Source organism: Achroia grisella, unplaced genomic scaffold (assembly GCF_030625045.1).
Source record: "Achroia grisella isolate CSIRO2021 unplaced genomic scaffold, CSIRO_AGI_Agris_v1 utg970, whole genome shotgun sequence".
Classification (NCBI taxonomy): Eukaryota; Metazoa; Arthropoda; class Insecta; order Lepidoptera; family Pyralidae; genus Achroia; species Achroia grisella.
In genome coordinates, this window is record NW_026713076.1 from 697,716 (window position 1) to 723,522 (window position 25,807).

At 34.4% G+C, this 25,807-nt stretch overlaps 1 non-coding gene across 1 annotated transcript; it reads left to right on the plus strand.

Moving 5' to 3' along the window:
• The first annotated feature begins 22,015 nt into the window (after positions 1-22,015).
• Trnas-uga (transfer RNA serine (anticodon UGA)) lies at positions 22,016-22,097 on the plus strand. The gene has a single exon. It is a non-coding gene; the product is annotated as a tRNA-Ser (tRNA).
• Positions 22,098-25,807: the final 3,710 nt, after the last annotated feature.

Genomic DNA, 25,807 nt, shown 5'->3' on the forward strand with positions numbered 1-25,807 from the left:
AATGTAAACCAATTAACTTTGCGTTAACAGTTATTGATGCAATAATTTTCTCCGTTAGGTGTAAACAGATAAAGTGATAATTGATCCATTAATATAATTGTTGGTAATATGAATCGGACAGTTCCCAACTCGTTAGGTTATCTCAGATAAACTGTCGCCAACAATTTAACTAAATGGTTTTTAGTTAACAGTTACTTTGTTGTTTATCTGAGAACTAGCTACTCGCTGTGGCTTCGCACGAGCATACATCTACACATATACATAAAATTGGAGTGTCTGTTTGTAATGTTGAAATAACCGTTTTTACTACGTGCATATGAATATAAATACGGTACGTACACCAAAATAACTATTTTTGTCTGTCTGCCTGTCTGTTTGTTCCGGCTAATCTCTAAAATGACTGGACCGATTTTGACGAGACTTTTATTGGCAGGTAGCTAATGTAATAAGGAGTAACTTAGGCTACCTTTAAAAAAATATATTTTAGAAGAATAAAGCTAAGGAAGGTATAACATATGAATGTGGATGGTTATAAGGGCAGAGGAAGGCCTAAAAAGAGATGGATGGACTGTGTGAAAGATGATATGGTGAGAAAGGGAGTAAATAACGAGATGACTGCGAACAGAATGGAATGAAAGTAAGTAAAGTAATGGATGGAAGTGAAAACCATATTACGACGACCACAAATAAAGGGGATAAGGAAGAAGCAGATGATGATGAAAGTCAAATTCCACGCGGACGAAGTCGCGTATACAGCTAGTTACTAAATAAACCAGATTTCTATTTCGCTCATAACTGAACTATGATTCAACCATCGCGTTTAGTAATCAATATTATAATTTGTGTTGCTATAGACGACTGAATTTCACGGTTCACTTCACGGACTAACGCTGAAAACTGTACTATTGCTGTTTATGTAACTGAAATACTAGCGGAGCATCTTATTGACAGTTTTATAAAAGTAGGTGATTATACTAACAAAAGTTTACGTAATATCAACAAACATTAGTCTTGTGGATGATAATGGAATGGTGCACCCGCCTGCGCTAACGGTTTACGCTGGTGGGGCACCAGTGGAGGATGATAAGATGAGCATGAGGCGGGTGCACCATTCCATTATCATCCACAAGACTAATGTTTGTTGATATTACGTAAACTTTTGTTAGTATATACACCTACTTTTATAAAACTTTCAAATAAATAAAATTATCAGCTATAAGAAATTCAGCATGAATATATAACGATGGTTTCCAAGGGGAACCGCGTGGAGGTTAACCTGACATGGTACATTGCTCGTTATAGGGCTATTAGTCCACTTTATTAACAAAATCCTTCTCTCCTCCAGATGATCATGAAGTGAAGGTATTTTTTTTTATTGGGTTATTTGGGCTATTGTCAGAGGTGTAGCACCTGTAGCACTTGTGAAGTGAAGGTAAGTACATGACAATAGCAACGAGCCGTGACAGATCGTGGTGCAGCGTCAGTATCCTTGGGGACAGACGAGTGCCTACACGCGGCGCCGCTTTCATGGTTATTTCATACATTTGTTCAATTATATACATTCAATGTCGACTTTTTTATACATTATTTTCTTTAATCATTGTTAATTGTTCACGGTTTGCTGAATTAAAATAGGCATTTAGCTGTTAGTGGGACTGACTGTGAAATGTTTATTTTCTGCCCAATGAAAGTTTATACTATACTAGTTGTGCCCGCGGTTTCATACGCTTGAAATTATAATAATAGCCTATATGTTATTTTGATTTTAATACTAGATTTAAAGACAAACTTTCTGTCCCCAAGTATCGTTTAAAAAAAGTCAATAGGTCTTTTATGGGAATAGGTATAAACATTTACAATAAGATACCAAAGGATATATTGGAATTACCCTTAAATAAATTCAAAACATCTGTTAAATCATATTTACTGAGCAAGGCCTATTACTCACTAAACGATTACTTGAATGACGAGCGTGCATGGCAATAGTTGTTCATGCACGGGATTTTCATTTAATGTTAGACATAGACACCTATATAAATATACATTGTAAATAAACTGGATTTAAAAAAAAAGTAATTCAATTGAGTTTCTTGCCAGTTCTTCTCAATTGGATCTATATACCGAACTGGACGGTAGGGAAAAAAAATTATAATGTAAAACTTGACGTTCATAAGCGGCTAAAATGTCCTAAATGATTTTTGAATTTGAATTTGAATTTAAGCTATATTACTGTTACGACCAATCTGTGTTGCCGGTGCCGTACTTACGGTACAGAGACGTGGTCGCTAACTATGGGCCTCATAAATAAGCTCAGAGTCACTCAGAGGCCTATGGAGAGGGCTATGCTCGGAGTTTCAATGCGTGATCGAATCAGAAATGAGGAGATCCGCAGACGAACCAGAATAGAATAGAATAGAACAGAATAGGACAGGACAGGACAGGACAGGACATAACAGGACATGACAGGACAGGACAGGACAGGACAGGACAGAACAGAACAGAACAGAACAGAATAGAATAGAAAATCAATTATTCAAATAAACTTAATTTAAGCACTTTTGAATAGTCATAACAATTTGTTTTTTATCTACCACTCGTTCGGAAAGCTGTCTCATCACAAGAAGAACGAGCAAGAAACTTGTGTGTTGCTCTTTTAAATAATCCTTGTAAGTTTATATTTACAAGTCGAAACATGTGAATACAAACTACCAACCAGCACTAATTTTTTGGGTCAAATATAAAAATCAGCACTCGTTCACGAGTATGACGGATGAGCCAGCCATCACTCGACCATATTTTAGGGAGCCCAATGACCCGGCCCACCACGCCGCCACATATCTGGACATTTTAGTGAGCATGACTACTCATTCCACGTCAAGAGTGACCGACATAGCCTGAAGAATTGTAAAACTGAAGTGGCAATGGGCAGGGCACATAGCTCGTTGGACCGATAGGTAGGTAGGCCGTTGGGGCAGTAAAGTCCTGGAGTGGCGACCGCGGACCGGAAGACGCTGCAATGAAATTTCGTACACAGATAGTCTAGACCCTGAAAAGGCTACTTTATAATGCGAAAAAGGGTTGTAAGGGGTTGAAGGGATGAAATATAAAATGACAATACAGTGGACCCCCGGTAGTCCGACAATCATTTTGCAGGGCAGTGTCGGACTATCAAATTTGTCGGATTATAGAGTACTGCCTAAGACCCCTTATAGTCCGAATTTTTTTACAAAAGAGTACCTTGTAGTCCGACAAATTATAGATCCAATGATGATTCTTTATATTATATACATATACAGTGGACCCCCGGTTATCCGACAAACGTTTTGCAGGGCAGTGTCGGACCATCGTATTTGTCGGATTATAGAGTGCTGCTTAAGGGTCCTCTGCTTATGGTCCGGAATTTTTTACAAAAGAGTATCTTGTAATCCGACAAATTACAGATCCAGTGATAAGATTCTATGTTATATATGTATGTATGTATATGCACTCTGAAGTATATTGTCAAAGTAATATTCAATAACAAATAATAGACAATGTCGGATTACAAGGGGGGCCGGATTACCGCGGGTCCACTGTACTTCCATATAACCATAAGGAAGTATTGCCATTTCACGCGGACGAAGTCGCGGGCGTAGCTAGTAAATGATATACAAATATATAAGTCATGCCACCTCCTCTGCTCAGAGTAATTAAACTGCAAATTTAAATTCTAAACAAGTAAAAATATTCGATCTATATATAATATTTAACTAGCTTAACTTTATTACCCGCGGCTTTGTTCGCATTTTTTTATAAATACAAAAAATATAAAAGTGTAGCAAAATCCTAAGTTTACTCCTAATAACAATAGCTACTTGCGAGTGAAAGTCCCGTCAAAATCGGTCGAACCGTTACAGAGATTAGCAACAACACAGAACAACAAAAATTTAGAAAATAACATTTGGATGTAAGTTCTGTATTTACTTTCATGTGTATTCAGTAAAGGCTATTAATTTGAAATTACAAACAGACACATTATTTTTTTTTATTTATATATATGTAGGTTATATTAGAAAGAGCTGTGAGTGAATATACCTGAGCCTCTTTCATGTTATTTTTGTAGTGCATTCCGCTCCAAAGGCGCTTACACGCCTCATCTGGCCCTCACCGTGTTGACCCAATACTTTAATTTCCACCTGAATATTTATACTAATACTAGCTGACCCAAACGTTGTTATATAAATTAAAATCGCGGGGAAAAGGTACCCTGTACCCTGTCAGGTCGACCTCCACGCGGTCCCCCCTGGAAACCATCGTGATAAATTTTTAGTGAATTTGTCACGATGGGCTAACTGACCTCATGCTCATCTTATCATCTACCACTGGTGCCCCGCCAGCGTAAACCGTTAGCGCAAGCGTGTGCACTATTCCATTATCATCCATAGGAAATTAAAATCGCGGGGAGAAAGGTACCCTGTACCCTGTCAGGTCGACCTCCATGCGGTTCCCCCTGGAAACCATCGTGATAAATTCTTAGTGGATTTGTCACGGTGGGCTAACTGACCTGACCTCATGCTCATCTTATCATCCCCCACTGGTGCCCCGCCAGCGTAAACCGTTAGCGCAGGCGGGTGCACCATTCCATTATCATCCATAGGAAATTAAAATCGCGGGGAGAAAGGTACCCTGTACCCTGTCAGGTCGACCTCCATGCGGTTCCCCCTGGAAACCATCGTGATAAATTCTTAGTGGATTTGTCACGGTGGGCTAACTGACCTGACCTCATCTTATCATCCTTCACTGGTGCCCCGCTAGCGTATCATCTATAAAAAAAAATTAAATCGCTATTAAAAATTGAGGTTTTGCTAGAATTGGGAAAATTTCGGGTTGTATGTATTTATTAATTGTAAATCATAATAAAAATGAAGTCCAAAACTAAAACAAAATCAGATTGGTAGATACACCAAAATATAATTTTTTACAATTTTTGTCTGTTTGTCTGTCTGTCTGTTTGTTTCCATGTAGTAAAAAAATTCAATATTACAAACAGACACTCTAATTTTATTTATATATATAATAATAATAATAAATTAATAATAATAATATATTTATTTATTTCTAAATCATAAAACATGATGGCAACAATACATATAGTATTCTTTATAGTAAAATACTTAAATTTGTTATTTTAATCGATTTGCTGTGAGGAGCTGGTATCTGAGATAGGCATAACCTGTAATACAGATCACCAGGCCCCCAATCGAAAATTGATATAAGTTAAACAAATTATGATGCTTATACTTTATATATATATATATAGATTACGACAATTCCTGGCTTCCTTTATCGCCCACAGTCTGATTTAAAGATAATTCAATGATTTAACAAATTGCATAAACATATTGTAATAATGATGATAGTGTTATATGAATGTTCTATTAATAATGAGCTAATCGGTGTCATATTACACGTGGTCAGGTGTAACAGTAGTGGTGGCGTGACCGTCTGCTGACTGGCCAGTCTGGGGCCAGCTGGCTCACTGCAGGGCTGCCACCTTTTAAAACCTATGCTTATATGTCTTTAACGTAAATAAAAAAAAATATCTAACTATCTATCATTGACTAAGATAGATGTATATATCACAAATAACATAATATTACATAGTATGTTCTTTTTAGAATATATTATATGACCAAGTTGAGTATATATTAAGTGTTCTCTCTTCTTCTGTTAAGTACCTTGCTTTATTAGCCACTAGCAGTGCTCACGACTTCGTCCGCGTTGAATAGTGTGGTTGACTAAATAAAGGAAAAATATTTATTAATCTTATCCTTTTGAAAAAAATAACGAAAATCTATGCAAATTGACATGTTCTTATTTTACCCCCTTAAGGATAACGAACTTTGAATGTCATATTTATTTATATTTTATCAACACACTAAAAAATAAGTTTCAAATTTATAGTTTAAAAATGGCTATACCTCGATACAACCTCCATCTCCCCTTTCAACCCCTTACAACCCTTTTTCTTTGTTTATATATTCAATCAACAGTCTAAAAAATAAGTTTCAAGATTCCAGTATTAAAAAGACGCTACTTCCATTGAGCCGTTCATCTCCCCTTTCAACCCCTTACAACCCTTTTTCTTTGTTTATATATTCAATCAACAGTCTAAAAAATAAGTTTCAAGATTCCAGTATTAAAAAGACGCTACTTCCATTGAGCCGTTCATCTCACTTTTAAACCCCTTACAACCCTTTTTCTTTATTTATATTCTATCAACAAGTTTCAAGCTTCTTGCTTTAAAAATGACGATACTTCCTTACATCTTTTCATGTACCTTTTCATACCCCTTGCAAAAAAAAAAACCCTATGTATTATTATCGCATCAAAATGCAAAACAAATGAAACTAATAAAAATATGTAATGGCGCTGGTGAAAACCGAAAACAATATATATTATTATTATTATTATTATTATATATACTAGATACGAATCGCCAACCCTAGACAAAGACATCGCGCCACACTCACTGTGCCGTCTGCAACCAGCACGTGTAAGAGTGGAGCCCTACATTACTGGTACAATTCAGCACTATATATATTTACTACAGTTGTATGTATGTTCTGAATAGTGTGACTAATAATGATATAGTTTTATTTATATTTAACAAACCGACTATATATTAAAATAAGTTTCATGGCTCTAGCTTTAAAAATGACGATACTTCCATACAACATTTCATTTACCTTTTCAACCCCTTTTATTTATATAGTATAGTTAAATTAAATTGAAATAAATTGAATTTCACCTATTAAACTCAATTCGAGGTTGGTTTTGTTTGAAATATATTGTTTTTGACAAACAGTGCGACTTGTTATGATGATTTTTATTTTATACTAGCTACCTGCCCTGGCTTCGTACGGGTACACGTGTATTATATATATAAACGTTCCTCTTGAATCACTCTATCTATTGCTGAAAACTCAATTAAAATCCGTTGCGTAGTTTAAAAGATCTAAGCGGACAGACAGAGGATACGACTTCTATTTATACTATGTAAATCATATAAATAAAATTGGAGTGTCTGTTTGTAATATTGAAATAACCGTTTTTTACTACATGCATATGAATATAAATACGTTACATACACCAAAATAACATTTTTTACAATTTTTGTCTGTCTGTCCGTCTATTTGTTTGCTCGGACTAATCTCTGAAACGGCTGCTGGACCTATTTTGACGGGACTTTTTTTGGCAGGTAGCTGATGTAATAAGAAGTAACTTAGGCTATTTTTATATTAAAATTCCACGCGGATGAAGTCGCGGGAACAGGTAGTAGTATATAAAAGCAATATTGCTCTACAATTATCAGAACAATGTATAATTCATATTGATAAGCAGGGTAACTATTTAGGTATCATATTTTTAACGAATACTTGAATGACGAGCGTGCATGGCAATAGTTGTTCATGCACGGGATTTTCATTTAATGTTAGGCATAGATACCTATATCAATATATATTGAAAATAAACTGGTTTAAAAAAAATCAATTGAGTTTCTTGCCAGTTCTTCTAAATTGGATCTATATACCGAACTGGACGGTAGGGAACAAATTATTATATAAAAAATTTGACGTTCATAAGCAGGTAAAATGTCGAACACATTTTAACCAAAAATATTTCACTAGTTACGGCGATATAAAATATAATAAATAAAAATACGAGACGCCCTCTCGCTGGACTGTCCGGCGGCCGGCGCCGGTGTCCGGCGGCTCGGACATCCGCAGTTTATGACTCGCAAAATGTGACATTGGTAGGTTTATTTCAGCAGTAAATGTGATAGCTATGTTATTCTTCACACGAAACGTTTCAGACGCCTGTCTGTCAGCAACTATATGTATATATATATCTTATATATAAAATTCTCGTGTCAATCTTTATTCAAATTTATTCTTAAATCTTTATTCAAATAAACTCATTACAAGCACTTTTGAATAGTCATATTTTGATTCTACCACTCATTCGGAGCGCAGATTCATCACAAGAAGAATGAGCAAGTAACTTGTGTCTTGCTCTTTTGAATAGATGTTTTTTTTTATATAATAATTACAGTATAACAAGTAAGAGGCATGCGATAATCGACATAGAAATCGCTACGCAGAGTGCGTAGCGAAACTAAACACACAGTAGTGTAGTTTGAGTTATGGGTACTAGATAAATGATACATATACATAGATTTTTTTTTCATAAATACATACATAGAAAACATCCAGACCGATACAAACAATCATACTCATGAATACAAATGTTTGTGCCGTGCGAGGAATCGAACCCGCGACCATCGGACGTAAAGTGGTGTGCTAGACCGCTAGACCACCGAGGTCGTCTATATATAGATAAATAAATATAAATATAGATATAAACTAGCTGTCCCGGCAAACGTTGTTTTGCCTTAAAATAAAATAAAAAATTAGGGGTGGACTACCCCTAACATTTAGGGGGATGAAAAATAGATATTGGCCGATTCTCAGACCTACTCAATACGCTCACAAAATTTCAAGAGAATCGGTCAAGCCGTTTCGGAGGAGTATGGGAACGAAAACTGTGACACGAGAATTTTATATATAAGATAAATAAATAGTTAGGTATTTTGTGAAATAAATATTTACGTGACCACTTTACCACTAGTTTGAAACTAGAGCCGCGTGATAAGCGTATTTAAGAGGATCACTCGTGGGCGGATGCTGTTTTATATTCATCTGGTGTTGCTAAGTTAAGCTAAGTTTTTGGACAAACAGTGCTCATAAGGCAACAAACTAATGATATTAGATCAACGAGAGGCTGTAGCTGACGGCGTCTGATTAACCCCAATTATTGTCGTATGGTATTATATTGTGGGGAAGAGCGGCTGATGTAGAATCAATTTTTATATTACAAAAAAGAGCAATTCGTTCAATATATAATTTACCGTGTCGCGAATCTCTTAGAGAACGCTTTAAAGAAACAGGTATTCTTACTGTTCCCTCTCAATATATATATGAAAATATTATGTATGTACGCAAAAACTTAAATTTATTTCCAAAAAATAGTCACTTACACGCTTTTAATACAAGGAATAAAAATAAATTAAATATGCCTAGTTATCGTCTCAAAAAAGTAAGTACATCTTTCATGGGACATTGTATACGTTTTTATAATAAATTGCCAGATAGTGTTTTAAATTTAAGTGAAGCCAAATTTAAGATACATGTAAAAAAAACACTTTGCTCTAAAGCTTATTATAAAATAAACGACTACTTAAATGACTACAATGTGTGGACTTAATTACAATTTTAACTTTTGTTATGAGGCATATAATTTTTCCCATTGACATGGATAATGTAATAACAATAAAGAAACTTATTATAAATTTTGTAATGACATATTGTAAATTAAATAATGTAAATTTAATATTGTAATGGGTGAAAACTGTGATCGGTACAGCCTATGCTGTAAATAATATAATTGACGTAGTGGAGTAACCTGAAACAGTCATGCTCGCTATAAAGTTCAAACTTGTGGCGGCGTGGTGGGCCGGGTCGATGTGCTCCCTCAAATATGGTTGAGTACAATGATGGCTGGCTCATACGTCATACTCGTGAACGGGTGCTGCTTGTGGGGACTGGTCTGTTCAGGTTGTGAACACTGATTAAATTTTTTTGTTCTTTGCGATAGCATATGCTGGTGGTCACTCTATTCTCCCAAATTTGAATTTTAATAACTGTATTAACATATTCCACTATTATTTGAAAAAAATTACGAGCTGAGTTTCTTGTCAGTTCTTCTCATCTCGATATCATTCCGAACTGACGGTAGATTTGACATATCATAAGAGTCTGTAATAGACCTACATGAATAAAGATATTTTGAATTTTGAATTTTGAATAAGAATCAGTAATGTCAATATTTATGTATAATTAATAATAATATTTTAAGGAAGGTGTTACATATGAATGTGGAGGAAGGCCGAATGAGATGGATGGACTGTGTGAAAGATGATATGGTAAGAAAGGAAGTAAATAACGCGATGACTGCGAACAGGGATGAATGGAAGAGAAAAACATATTACGACGACCACAAATAAATAGGATAAGGAAGATAGGATATTACAGGTAATCTATACATATAAATAAAATTGGAGTGTCTGTTTGTAATATTGAAATAACCGTTTTTTACTACATGCATATGGATATAAATACGGTAGGTACATACACTAAAATAACATGTTTTAAAATTTTTGTCTGTCTGTCTGTTTTTTCCGGCTAATCTCTGAAATGGCTGGACCGATTTTGACGGGACTTTTTTTGGCAGGCAGCTGATGTATAAGGAGTAACTTAGGCTACTTTTATTTTAGAAAAATAAAGTTTAATTCCACGCGGACGAAGTCGCGGGAACATCAAGTAATTGTAAGTTAAAGTAATTCAATATCATATGTAGGTGAAACCACAAGGGCGCCTGCCTGTTATGGAGGAGTCCTGGGAGACGTAACGTCCTCCGTAAGTTACATGGCGAGAGTAGATCATGCCGATTTATAGAACCCCTGACAATTCTCAGGTCTCTGTAGCAATGGAGTTAAGTAGGTACTTACTCATTCGTTCTGTACTCCTAGTACCGAGATGCGTAAATGTATGATAATAAAAAAAAACGGAAAATTACAAGACGTACTCACTCACACTCACTACAACCCTTTTTGGCATTAAAACTGCCTACGTCCTTTCATAAGGTCTAGATTATGTATGTACCAAAGTTTTGGCGTGAAAGTGCGACAGACAGACAGCCAGAGGTCCTGAACATTATATAAGTATGTTGAATAACTATACTTATCTATACATGTAAATAAAATTGAAGTGTGTGTTTGTAATATTGAAATAACCGTTTCTTACTACATGCAGATGAATATAAATACGGTACACATATACAACAAAATAATATTTTTTACCATTTTTGTCTGTCTGTCTGTCTGTTTGTCGGCTAATCTCTGAAATGGTTGGACCGATTTTGACGGGACTTTTATTGGTAGGTAGCTGATGTAATAAAGTGTAACTTAGACTACTATTATTTTAGTAAAATTCTTTTATTTTGCTCGTTCTTCTAGCTTTCCGAATGAGCGGTAGATAAAAAAAAATATTATGACTATTCAAAAGTGCTTAAATTAAGTTTATTTGAATAAATGATTTTCTATTCTATTCTATTCTAATAAACAACGTGAGAAATCGAGCGGTCAAACCTCCCCGCGTGTAAACCACCTATTACCCTTATGGTCGTAAATAAGCATATAACTGACCATATTTCTTTAATTTTACCACCTCACAAACATGGTAATAAACATTTTTTTTTATATTTTATATGTTTTGCGTGTGTTTATAACCAATCTAACCGTTATTTCTGACGAGACGTGAGCGGAATATGCAGAAGACTTTTTACAGATCTCGTTTAGGATCTAACTACCCTCAGCAGCCGTATGTATATATATACTAGCACACCGCTTTACGTCCGTTGTTCGCGGGTTCGATTCCTCGCACGGCACATACATTTGTATTCATGAGTATGATTGTTTGTATCAGTCTGGGTGTTTTCTATGTATATTATGTATGTATTAACGAAAAAAAAATTATCTATTTATTTGTATCAGTATGTACCCATAACACAAGCTTTAGCTAGCTTAACTTGGGTCTAGATGGCGCTGTGTGAATTGTACTGAGATTATTATTATTATCTATATTTAACGTATATATATATAATATATATATATATTTTTTTTTGTTTACTGTATATTTATATAATATACTTACTAATATTATAAATGCGAAAGTAACTCTGTCTGTCTGTCTCGCTTTCACGCCAAAACTACTGAACCGATTTAAATGAAATTTAGTACCTATACAGATAGTTTAGACCCTGAAAAAGGACAAAGGCTATTTTTAAAGTGAAAAAAAAAGTTGTAAAAGTTGAAAGGAGAGATGAAAGTTTGTATGGAATTATCGTCAAAAATATGGGGATGAAATGAAAATTCCTAATTCGTCGTCTTTTCCAAGCGGACGAAGTCGCGAGCACATCTAGTATATATATTATATATCTTGTATAGTTTTTTTTTTTTTTAGTGAATGATAATGGAATGGTGCTCCTGTCTGCGCTAACGGATTACGCTGGCGGGGCACCAGTGGAGGATAAGATGAACATGAAGTCAGATCAGCTCAACGTGACAAATTCACCGGGAATTTATCATGATGGTTTCCAGGTCACCTGACATGGTATATTGTTAGCAATGGGATCATCAGTCCACATTACTAACAATCTCCTTCCCCCTATCTTGTATAGTTATTTATATGTATTAGTAAATTTAAAACAGTTCTCGCTAATACCCCACGACGCTTTCTGTTTATATCCTAAGGTCAGCTGGGATAGAATGGCATATGGCATTAAGCTCGCCTGTTGTACGAAAATGTTTTGTTCAATAAAGTATAAATAAATAAATAAAATATATATACGGATACCGTGAGTGCTGTGTGTCGCGAACTTTCGTTAAACAATCTAGTGACGGTAGATGAAAAAACTGCTGTCACCTATCTACATTGACATCGCTGTTACTCCAGTCAGCTCGTGACCACGGCTAGTGCAACCTAGTCGAAACGTCCAGAGAGGTAAATACCTTTATTTGCCATAAAATGATTCGTGTTAAGACCCGGTTAATAATTTAAATAATATATATATATATATATATTGTATATCGAAGATCTTTTACTATCAACTCCATGTGGTATCATAAATAATTCGATTACACCTCACGAAGGTGTTAATAAAACGGCAAATGATATTACACTGGACTCAAAAAGCGGGTAATTTTATATTCAGGTGGTGCGTGAGATGTGTGAACTACATCGGCATGTGACTGAACGTGTGGGCCTGTGTGGGGGTGGCTCCCCCTCCCCCACGGAGGCTGTATCGATCGCTCACCCCCTCGGTCCCACCGTTCCGACATTTCATAATATTTACTATACCCCCGAGTAGACTTTGCAGCTGAATCTGATTTTGCAAATTTCACATTGTCATTCCATTGTAAATACAGATTTTTAACACAACACATAAGTTTGTTGCTCGTTCTTCTTGTGATGAGTCTGCAAATCCTGCATATATACTGCAGGTCGTATGAGTCCGATTGAGCGGTAGAATAAAAAAATTATTTTATCCCCTTGAGGGTAGAATTAATCAAAGTCCTTTCTTAGCGGATGCTACGTCATAACATCTACCTGCATGCCAAATTTCAGCCCGATCCGTCCAGTGGTTTGGGCTGTGCGTTGATAGATCACTATGTCAGTCAGTCACCTTTGAGTTATATATATTTAGATTCTCGTGTCACAATGTTAGTTACCATACTCCTCCCAAACGGCTTGATCGATTTTTATGAAATTTTATAAGCATATTCCGTAGGTCTGAGAATCGGCTATGTATTTTTCATACCCCTAAGTGCTTACCACTTAGGTGTATGAAAAATAAATGGATATCCACTCCTAAATATATATTTTTTTATTTTTTCGACATATTTTATTTTCATTTTATTATTATTTAGGATTAAAAAATACATACAACCCTAAATTTTCACCCTTTTACCATCAACCCTAATTTTTTAATAGCGATTTTAATTTATATGGCAAAACAACGTTTGCGGTGTCAGCTAGTAGAAATATAATACGAAATTTTAATGGCGTAACAATACAACCTTTGCTAATGTAATATGATATATCTTTTACTAATATTATAAACACGAAAGTATATGAGTATGGACGGACAGATGTATAGATGTGTGTTACTGTTTCACACAAAAACTACTGAACGGATTTTGATGAAACTTTACAGTAATATAGCGTAGCGTATACATCAGAATAACACATAGGTTATAATTTAAAAAGATATTACGTTAATTGTGCGAAATATAATGATAAGTGTCAAGTAAGTGTGATCCAGACGAAGTTGCGTGAGTCAGCTAGTATTGAATATTAGTAACCGTTACTAAATAATTGGGTATTCCACATTTGACGACCTCGGTGGTCTAGCGGTCTAGCACACCGCTTTACGTCCGATGGTCGCGGGTTCGATACCTCGCACGGCACAAACATTTGTATTCACGAGTATGATTGTTTGTATCAGTCTGGGTGTTTTCTATGTATAATATGTATGTATATACGAAAAAAAAATCTATGTATATGTATCAGCTGTTTACTCATAACTCAAGCTTTAGCTAGCTTAACTTGGGTCTAGATACCGCTGTGAGTATTGTCCTGAGATTATTGATATTATTATTATTATTATCATTTAATAATTACTAAGCAGCAGGTGATGAAAATGCAACGCGATGCATTTTTATATGTAACGTACATATGCCTAAAATATAACATAATTTCATATTACTCTAATTGCAGTATATGCATTTTTTACCTAATAGTAAAGTATTTGGCACGACTTCGACGAGTTACTTTTACCATTTTGGATATATAATGGTTTTAGTATCAAAAAGAAAGGGCGAGAGAAAATTTCTCTATTGTTTGCAGAAGCAATATTTTTCTGACAATGGTTGTATTAATTATTTATCTACAAAAATCCATCCCCATATAAAGTTCGTGTCATAAAAATGAAGTCAAATCGACCGATTTTACTACACTTAATACATTTAAAGGAATTTGATGACGAAGTAATAGAACCATAAATTCCAATTAAAGTAATAACTATTCCAACAAATGTATCTAATTCATAATGTGGCATTATATTTTCAACTTTATAAACTAATTCACAGCCCTCAATAAATGGGATCTAAGTCATTTATAAAATATTGGCCAAAAATTTTAAAAAGCACACTACTCTAGCCAAAGTTTTCAGAAATTTTCAAAAATCCTAAGAAATATCTAACATTTAGTACTCTCTCTCTATAGATAATGAAAATTTTAGTATAAAAAGAGCCCTTTCCCTTTCTCTCTCTCTCTCTCTCTCTCTCTGCCTGGTCTATTCCCATTCCATTTGGGGTCGACTCGTCTATTCCTTCTTCGCCAAGCACATCCTGGGTCGTCGAGTTGTTTATTTATATCATATATCCGCGTGGAATTTAACATTATTTTTCTAAAACAAAAGTAGCCTAAGTTACTCCTTATACATCAGCTACCTGCCAAGAAAAGTCCCGTCAAAATTGGTCCAATCATTTCAAAGATTAGCCGGAACAAACAGACAGACAGTCAGACAAAAATTGTCAAAAATGTAATTTGAAACATGTACCGTATTTATATTCATATGCATCAAATAAAATTTTTGTGCATGCATGCAAGGATTTGAATAAAAGATTTTCTTTTATTTTGTAATGTGTAAACTGTGTATTTTGTTTTGTAATAATTAGAGACAGACATATAAAATGAGCAGTTCACTCATTCTACCAACTTGCCAACGTGGTAGATATAATAATTTGATACTTTGTGTGTACCAAACACAAACTCTGCCACCGTTGTCTCTCGTCGACCACTAACATGCACTGAGACCTACAAAAGTGCCATCCGCCCTTTTTTCTTTTTTAATGAAAATAGCGAAAGTGCCATCCGGGCGATTTTTTTTCTTCTCCAATCAAAACACGAGGTAATTCTACAATTAATGGGCAGCTTTGTGGCGGATTTATTCACGTTTCATTTCGCTGAAAATTTACAGATAAATCTAAATCGTACACCTACAATCACCTTTAGTTATTTTTATTAAAGTATATTTTCGCAAATTATATGAATTTCTGATATATGAGAATATATATATAGTTTGACGACCTCGGTGGTCTAGCGGTCTAGCACACCGCTTTACGTCCGATGGTCGCGGGTTCGATTCCTTGCACGGTACAAACATTTGTATTCATGAGTATGATTGTTTGTATCGGTCTGGGTGTTTTCTATGTATATTATGTATGTATTTACGAAAAAAAAAATCTATGTATTTGAATTAGTTATCTAGTACCCATAACACAAGCTTTAGCTAGCTTAATTTGGGTCTAGATGGCGCTGTGTGAATTGTCCTGTGTTTATTATTATTATTATTATTATTATATAAGGACGAAAGCACCAACATATGTATACTTATAAGTAAAATTGGAGTGTCTGTTTGTAATATTGAAATAACCGTTTTTTACTACATGCATTTGAATATAAATGCGGTAAGTAGATACACCAAAATAACATTTTTTACTATTTTTGTCTGTCTGTCTGTTTGTTCCGGCTAATCTCAGAAATGGCTGGACCGATTTTGACGGGACTTTTACTGGCAGGTACCTAATGTAATAAAGGAGTAACTTAGGCTACTTTTGTTTTAGAAAAATAAAGTTAAATTCCACATGGACGGTGTCGAAGTACAGTTAGTTCAATATAAAAATGCAAAGAAAAATTTATCTTATTACAGTTATTTTCAAATAATATAATAAATTGTCGCTTCAAAAGTAGGTATCGTTACGAAAAGGGCAATGACTTGAGAAAAGTTTCCTCGGAAATGGGAACGATGACTTATTATGAGCAATTCAGTTATATTATATCGCGCCCCTGTGACCTCTGAACTTCTGTGAAACGCTTTTCACAGAAGCCATTTTAAGTTCGATAACAAAATTGAAACACTTACCAAACCAACGTTATATTAATGCTGGTAGAGAGAAAAGATATTGTTAGTAATGTGGCTTGATGATCTTATTTCTAGCAACTGGAAACCATCGTGAAAAATTCTTGGTGAATTTACCACGATGTGCTAACTGACCTGACCTCATGCTCATCTTATCATCCTCCACAGGTGCCCTGCTAACAAACCGTTAATGCAGGCGAATAAACCACACCATTATCATCCATTAAAAAAACCCAGACTTCAAATTTACATTTCGGTGAGTTAATTGAACGCAATACCAGAGTCAAAAATTAAATGCACCGTTCCATTATAATCCATGAAAAAAAATGCTACTGGTAATGATTTGAACAAACTTGACAAAAGGAGTGAAATATATTCTAGAATGTTCTAAAAAATTGTGCGGATTATATGTGTTAGCTAAAATGCGTTCTCACTTTCAATGCGTAACCAATTTCGCTCTACCATAATTATAGAAATTTGGTGAAATTTCCCAGAAAATTGGTGAAACAACACCAATTTTTTGTATAGTAGAAGAAAATCTATTAAGTTTAAAAGATTTTTTTGCCCCTTGCAACTACCCTACTCTGGAATCAGCTCTGAACAGAATTACTTCCGGACCAAGACGATATTGAAACCTTCAAAAAAATCCTAAATAATAATCCCCTTACTAGCAATCTATCTAATGTCGTATCCGTCGGCCTAAACTCGTATCCGTCGGGCAGGAGTTGGCCTTCAGCCACTCCATAAGTCCTTCCGCGGGTTTGGAGTGCCATCTGCACTCGCCCCATAACGTCCGGTGAAGCTGTAAAGGCCAGCTGCGGCCAACAGCATTAGAGTAGTCCGAAAACAAAAAACTAGCAACCTACTCTGTCAGGTGGAGGTCAACTAACACGGTTCTCTCTGGAAACCATCGTAATAAATTCCTTGTGAATTTGACATGATGGACTAACTGTTACTCACCTGACCTCGTGCTCATTTTATCATTCTCCACTGGTGCCCCGCTATCGTAAATAATAATAATGAGGCGTCTCACTCCTGGAGAAGATGCAGAAAGCGGTGCTGTTACATTCTGCCCGCATTGTACGCCAGTTTCTCTCCCTGGGGCCCTGAACCCCGGCCGACTGTGCTTCTGGGGTAAGTTGCCATCTCCTCATTTTAAAGGGGAGATGAGAATTTGTGTAAAGTTAAAAAAAACACTTTATTGTGCATAAAGAAACAAATAATTACAAAAAGGAATAAAAAAAAGAGAGGTATCCAAACAAAAGGCGGCCAAATTATCGCTCAAATCAATCTCTTATAGACAACCAGGGTCCGTTAGCACAGACGGATGCACCAATCCATTATCATCCATTAAAAAAAGTTTCATTCATTCATTCATAAACTTAAGATTATGAATGAATGAATGAAATAAATTTAAGATTTTCATTCATTCATTTAATTTTCATTCATTCATAAACTTAAGAGCAACACTCTTGTCGGTGGAGCTCCTGCCACCCTCCACGATCCTCCATCATACTCTTTAAGCCTTGATACGACACGACTCCAATTCTGTCTTTAATTTCTTTGATGTAACTGTGCCTTGGTCTTCCTCTCCTCTCTTTCCTTCTATCTTTCCCTCGATAATTAGTTTCAAAAATTCATCGTGCCGTATCAAGTACCCGAACATTTTTCTCTTCTACTTTCTATAGCATTCAATATCGGCCTTTTTTCTTTCACCCTGTGGAATACTTTTTCATTTCTTACTTTATCTTTCCAGCTAATTTAAAAAAAAAGTTACAGAATACAAAAAATTCGTCATGCCCACTTATTTATGGCTTTATATGACGTTGACTTAGCAAGTTCTGTCATTCGGGGTCACGGATTCATTCATAGAAGTGACACTGGCGTCATTAGGGTCGGCGGGTCGGCAGTTTGAAAGTACCACTTCTTAGAATTAATAAAAGTCCTACTTATGATATCATAATCGCTTCGTGGTATACTTAATGGGATACTTTTTCCTTAAAACATAATTTGAATTAATTAATAAAAATAAATTGAATATTAGTCCCAAAAAAAATGTACAATAAGAATTCAGTTTGCACAGAGTTTCGTATGAAGTTTAGTCCTTCTGCTATTCTTTTTTAGCAGGCGTTACACCAATGTAAAATTGAATAGCTCATTAGTCACAAAATACTTAATTGGATTATTTTTAAACAGTAGTAAATCGATTATTAAATATATAGGTTATTAGTCACAAAACTGTACATTCAGTTTGCACATAGTTTCGTACGAAATTTAATAATTTTGCTATTCTTTTTTAGCAGGCGTTACACCAATGTAAAATTGGTTAGCTCATTAGTCACAAAATACTTAATTGGATTATTTTTCCTGAAAACAGTAGTAAATCGATTATTAAATATATAGTTTATTAGTTACAAAACTGTATAATAAGTATTCAGTTTGCAAATAGTGTGGAAGTAAACTTTTATTTCATCGTTTTGCTATTCTTTTTTATCAGGCGTTACACCGATGTCATCATTAAATAGTATAAAACAAAGTTGTTGTCGCTGTTTGTACGTCCCTATGTATGATTAATTCTTTAAAACTACACAATAGTTTTTGAAGCTTTTTTTAATGCCCAGTGATTCAAGAAGAAGGTTTATATATATCGGTTGGTCTATATTGGACCGTAGTTATAGTTATGTGTGTTTCTGCCGCTTTAAAGCGGCTTTAACACAATCAACATATATAATACATGCTTGCATGCAGCTTATTAGTCACAAAATAAGCACTCAGTTTTCACATAGTTTCATCTGAACATAATATTATCTTATCTGTGTCTGGACTACACAAATTTTTATCAGGCGTTCCACCGATATTATTTTAAATAGGTTATTTGTTACAAAAATGTACACTAAGCACTAAGTATGCAAATAGTTTCGTCTGAAACTAATCTTCCATTTAGTAGGTTTGCTATTCATTTTTATGAGGCGTTTCACTGATAACGTTATATATGTATAGATTTTATTCCGATTTATCTACGTCATTTGATTACCTTTTTTAACTAATAAAATATATTTTCAACTCTTTTTTGGGCCCCATCAACAAGATCAGAGTCATTCAGAGGACAATTTATATATATGCTCGGAGTTTCTCTGCGTGATCGAATCAGAAATGAGGAGATCCGCAGAAGAATCTGTGTCTGACCGACATACACAAATTTTTATGGCAATGGGCGTTCCACCGATATTATATTAAATGGTTATTTGTTACAAAAAGTCCTCGAGTGGCGACCACGGACCGGAAGACGCAGCGTGGGAAGGCCTCCAGCAAGGTGGACCGACGATCTGGTCAAGATCGCGGGAGGCGTTTGGATGCGATAGCGTTATATATCGTCGTGGAGATTTTTCCGATTTAGCTATGTCATTTGATGGACGTCTTCCGGGCTGCGATATATGATGATGATTCTGTATATATTTATAGTAAATGAGTGTTTTGCTCTTTGAACAATCTCGCATATTGAACTTATGACCTTTTTGTATATCTGTAAACAACTGTCAGTATATTAATAATATATTCAAAGAAATAAGAATTCAAATAAAAGTCTTATCTATCTATTTAATATTGATAACTATTTTCTTCGAGAAATGAATCTCGAAGAAAACATTACATTGTAATGGATAAATTTCATTGTTTATTTATTGACCTATTTCATGTATATTAGCATTCTTTCGTGAATAAATATATTGAAAAACACATCATATTTGCGCTGTAGTTTTCATACAGTGTCTACCTATAGAGGTTCTGTCTGTATTCAATACCGTCTTTACCATAAGGGCACATGGGGCCCGTGGTCAGGGCCCCCATTCTCGTGCAAATGCGCGCGCTCGTCATCGACGACCTCGTTAGTATACAAGAATGCCCACTAGCTGATGCAGCCAATACTGTCTTTACCATAAGGCCACACAAGACGGTATTAGTGTTTACCATAAGGGCACACGGGGCCCGCGCCCAGGGCCCCCACTCTCAGGGGGCCCCGAAGGACTGACAATATTTCTCACACGTTTATTTTCAAAAGATTTTTTTCGGGCACACTACACTTTTTTCACAAATCAATAATATTATTGTTCTTATCCCTCTTATGACGACCTCGGTGGTCTAGCGGTCTAGCACACCGCTTTACATCCGATGGTCGCGGGTTCGATTCCTCGCATGGTACAAACATTTGTATTCATGAGTATGATTGTTTGTATCGGTCTGGGTCTTTTCTATGTATAATATATGAATGTATTTAAAAAAATATATCTACGTATTTTTATCAGTTATATAGTACACATAAGACAAGCTTTAGCTATCTTAACTTGGGTCTAGATGGCGCTGTGTGAATTGTCCTGAGATTATTATTATTAAGTATTATTATTATACCTAATGAGCTTTTTTTTTACTTTCCAAAAGGGCCCCGTATTCTTGTGTGCCCAAGGGCCCCAGCCTAGTTTAAAACGGCGATGTCTGTATTGTCTGTATGTAGATACATTCATCATCATAAACATATAATGTTATACGTACAAATATTGTAAACTAGCTGTTCCCGTGACTTCGTCCGCGTGGGATTTAACTTTATTTGTCTAAAATAAATGTAGCCTAAGTTACTCCTTATTACGTCAGCTACCTGCCAATAAAAGTCCCGTCAAAATCGGTTCACCCATTTCAGAGATTAACCGGAACAAACAGACAGACAAAAATGAAAAAAAATATATTTTGGTATATTTACCGTATTTATAATCATATGTAGTAAAAATGGTTATTTCAATATTACAAACAGACAGTCCAGTTTTATTTATATGTATAGATGTGAAAGTGTATCTATCAGGTCGTTGTCTTCACAACTAAATGGCTAAACGGATCTCAGTTATAAAGATAATTTAAAAGAACAACACATAACTTTCTTGCTCATTCTTTTTGATGAGAAAGCTTTCCAAATGAGCGTTACATTAAAAAAAATAAACTATGACTATTCCAAAGTGCCTAAATTAAGTTTATTTTAATAAATGATTCTTTATTTTATTCTAATTGTTATAAATGTGTATAGTGGCTGTCATTTATTTCAAAAAATTGAACGAAGTCGCCGGTATTAACTAGTGTTTTATTACGAGTGTATAACGTATAATTTATACGTATATATATATATAGGCCAGATTTCGGTACGACCTTTTTCTGCCTTAACTAAGTGCAGAAAGTTTCATATTGAATCATTATGAGCAAACACACATTACACGAAACAGAAATCCAGTTATATTTTTAAGGTCACATTACTCATTTACTTTCATTGGCCTACAAAACTATTTTTAAGGTCTAATGGATAGCGTATCGTTATTTCGACAAACCACTCACAGCTGAGGTGTCCGAGTGGTTAAGGAGTTGGACTTGAAATCCAATGGGTTCTACCCGCGCAGGTTCGAATCCTGTCCTCAGCGTACTTTTTGTTCTTTTCAAATTTTCATCTACTATTAAATTAATTAATATATTCATATTCTATAAATGAAATAATAATTTATGTACATATATTTTATTATGTATTTTTTTTATCCATAAATCGTAAATCTTGTAATATGGCCTTTGTTAAAATATTGTAATTCTCACGTGAGTTTTATCGACTACTACTAAAGAAAACAACTATTCTAAAAAAAACCAACAAAAGTCTATGGCGTCACAGTTTCTAAGTACAATATTTTCTTTGTAAACCCAGCTGTACTAACAAAGCGACTTTGTTAATTAGTACAATTTTCTTTGTCTACCTCATTAAACTTGCTATAATACAGATATATTTAGTAAAGAGGCTGTTTACGTCCGTCTGTTTCACCGTTTACCTCTTCTAAACTACGCGACGGATGTTAATAATTTTAGAGAAAATATAGATAACATTTTATATATGACATATATATTCTGAATTTGTATGTATTATATATGTTATGTATAAAATAAACCGTAAATTTTATTTAAAAAGTAGCAATAGTAATAGCACAGATAACAAAATATGAATACTCAATACTCAATACTCAATATTTATTGCATTCCATAATATTACAATGAAAGATGTTTATGATTCGTTTTCGATCATTATGGACCCTATTAATATAACTAGTTATAACATATAATTTAATATTATTCATCAAGTTATATACATTAATTAAATGTTACATAAAAACTAAACTACATCATTCAAATAATCACTTACATTATAATATTGTTTTTTACATAGTAAATCCTTTAAGTATTTTATAAATAGGCTATTCTTATTTAAAGTTCTTATAGAAGTTGGGAGTTGGTTAAATATTTTAATGATACCAAGGGGGATATTATATAATAATAAGCCACGATCGATACCTAGTCAGTACATTTATAATTTCCACTAATCATTACATAGTATAAAACAAAGCTGTCTATAAGCAATCGCTGTCTGTCCGTCCCTACATATGCTTAAAACTTTAAAACTACGCAACGGATTTTGAAGTGTTTTTTAATAGATAGAGTGTTTCAACAGGAAGGTTTATATATATAGGGTACTGGCACTAGTAGTCGGCCCCGCACCAGTACTCAGCCTTTTTCGGTTTAAAACCAATAGGAATAGCGCTATAACAGAAAATACCTAATCAAATTATTTTAAATAGCTTCTATGACTTCTCATTGCTAGAATTAAATCCAAACATAATAGCTACGTGGCTGCGAAGTACATTAAATATGAATCTATTTCGACGTCATCGGCTGACGAGGCGACATGCGGAGTGCGCGCCATTTTTTTATGAGTGAGAAGCGTTAACAGAAATGGTAATTTATTTCATTCCGCATTTTGAGTTAATTTTAGGCCACTTTGTATTAAAATTTACATTAATTAAGACTTTTGGCATTGTAATCAATGAAAAGTATCATGTTTTTCTTAAGAATTATTAAATAATGAAGTGGCCGACTACAGGGTCCCGTTTTTATATACATTATCTAGTACTCAACCACCCCTGGCTGACTACTGGTTTTAACGCTGTTTGTCAAAAACCTAATAGTCGGCCACTTAAATAGTTAGAGTTTGTTACATGGCTGAGTACTGGTGACAGTAGACCCAGTGTTTATACCGTCCATATATATATAATGTGTGTGTTTTTTATATATTTTTTTGTACATAAAAAAAAAGTATTAATATAAAAGCAGCTCTAGATTCTACCAAAAGTAAAGTCAAGGAGACTACAAAGAATAAAAAAAAAAAAAATTATGATTATAATAAGGAATTGAGCGTAAAGACACAAAGACAGGCTGAGATTTAGTGAAAATCAAACAGCATAAAATTAAAATTCTCAGTAATATACTCCTATCTCCTGAAACTCCTGACACAGAAACCAGTAAGGAAGATAAACTCCTAAAAAAAATTGTTAATCGGCGACAAACTTTTAGAAATAAAGAAGAACTTGAAATCTTTTTAAATGATGTTACTAAAGAAGTTTCCGACTGATTTAAGTTAGATAGGTATTTGATTGTTGTGATTGTTAGGGCACAGTTAAGTCCATTTAGGTTCTATGACCGGACTAATTGTTTATTAATGCTCTTAATCTTTAAGCTTGAAACTATTGATCTCAAGAGAGGCTGACCACTGGTGGCAATATGGCTGAGTACTAGTTTTTGGCGGCTGAGTACTGGTGAAAAGTGCCTTATTTTGTTAAAAAGTATTTTTCTCTTTATTAAAGGATAAGTTTGTAATTTTTGTTAATTTTGTACCAAAGTTTAATAAATGAGTAAGTTAATTTATACAAAAGACTTTCAATTTACTCTTTCTAATATTTTCTTATATAAGTTTGAACCCAGACTTACCACTAAAAGGCTGACTACTGGTGCCAGTACCCTAATACATGTACACCCGTGTGTCGGGGCGAGTAGCTAGTAATTTTATAAATGTATGTTTGTTATTTGTTCGTTCATTACCTTTTAATGAGTAAGCTGAACAAATCTTAATGAAATTTGAAGTGAAGATAGATTTGAAGTGAAGATAAGAAGTTTATAATATTATTAAGATTCTAATATATAACTAAACTGTGTGTATGGGATATGGAGTTGCAGAGAAATATTGAGGTCAACGGAACACTCGTGTGAGAGCAGTGGAGCCGGGGGGCACTCAAACAACGGGTGCATTTGTTGAAATGCATCCAGTATGTAAATTGTGCCTCACAAAGCCTGCCACTAATGGACTCGTCAAGTGACGAACTCATATTTACCAGCTCTTGAATAAGATTTTATTCAGATTTGCACTGTTTTCAATATTATGCACGATTATTTACTACTGTACATATTAAACAAACGGATACCCTTGCTATATATATATATATATTTATATTACTTATTCACTAAACAATTACTTGAATAGGACGCGCGTGCATGGCAATAGTTGTACATGCACTACATTTTCATTTAATGTTAGACATAGACACTTATATAAATATACATTTTAAAAAAGTAATTCAATTGAGTTTCTTGCCAGTTCCTCTCAATTGATTTATATACTGAAATGGACGGTAGGGAAAAATGTATAATATGAAAAAAAATTACGTTTATGAACGGCTAAAACATCTTTCATGAATAAATGATTCTTGAATTTGTAGTTTATAATATTGGAATGTTGATTGAAAACATTGTTTATATGTTGGATTAAATTGGATACAATTAAAAGTAATTTGTTGAAAACTTCATCGATTACTGCCTATATCTAATCATAGACGTATGTATGTACTTATGACAAATAAAAAAAATATAAACATAATAATTACACAATAAATAGGTATATGTATTAGGTCCTTACATATGAAATTGGCGTTTTGTCGTACTGGCCATTTTGATCTCAAATATCTCCTCTTTGGTTAGGAATTCCAATGTAAATTTATACAGTTATTTACTCATGCGTTTGTTTTTCGAAAACCGTTTTCCATATGTTTTTCCATCTTTGGTTTTTTCTTTGCGTCACACAGTTTACAAAATGGAAAACTTAAAATAATGCGTTATTTACGAGTACGAGTTCCGCCGTGGCGCCAGTGCTGCAAAAACGGCTCGAAGGATTAATGATGTGTATTTTTGGGTCCAACGTTTTCGTTCTGGAAATTTCGACCTGCAAAACAAGCCCCGTGGGCGGCTGAAGTACAAGGTTGATAAT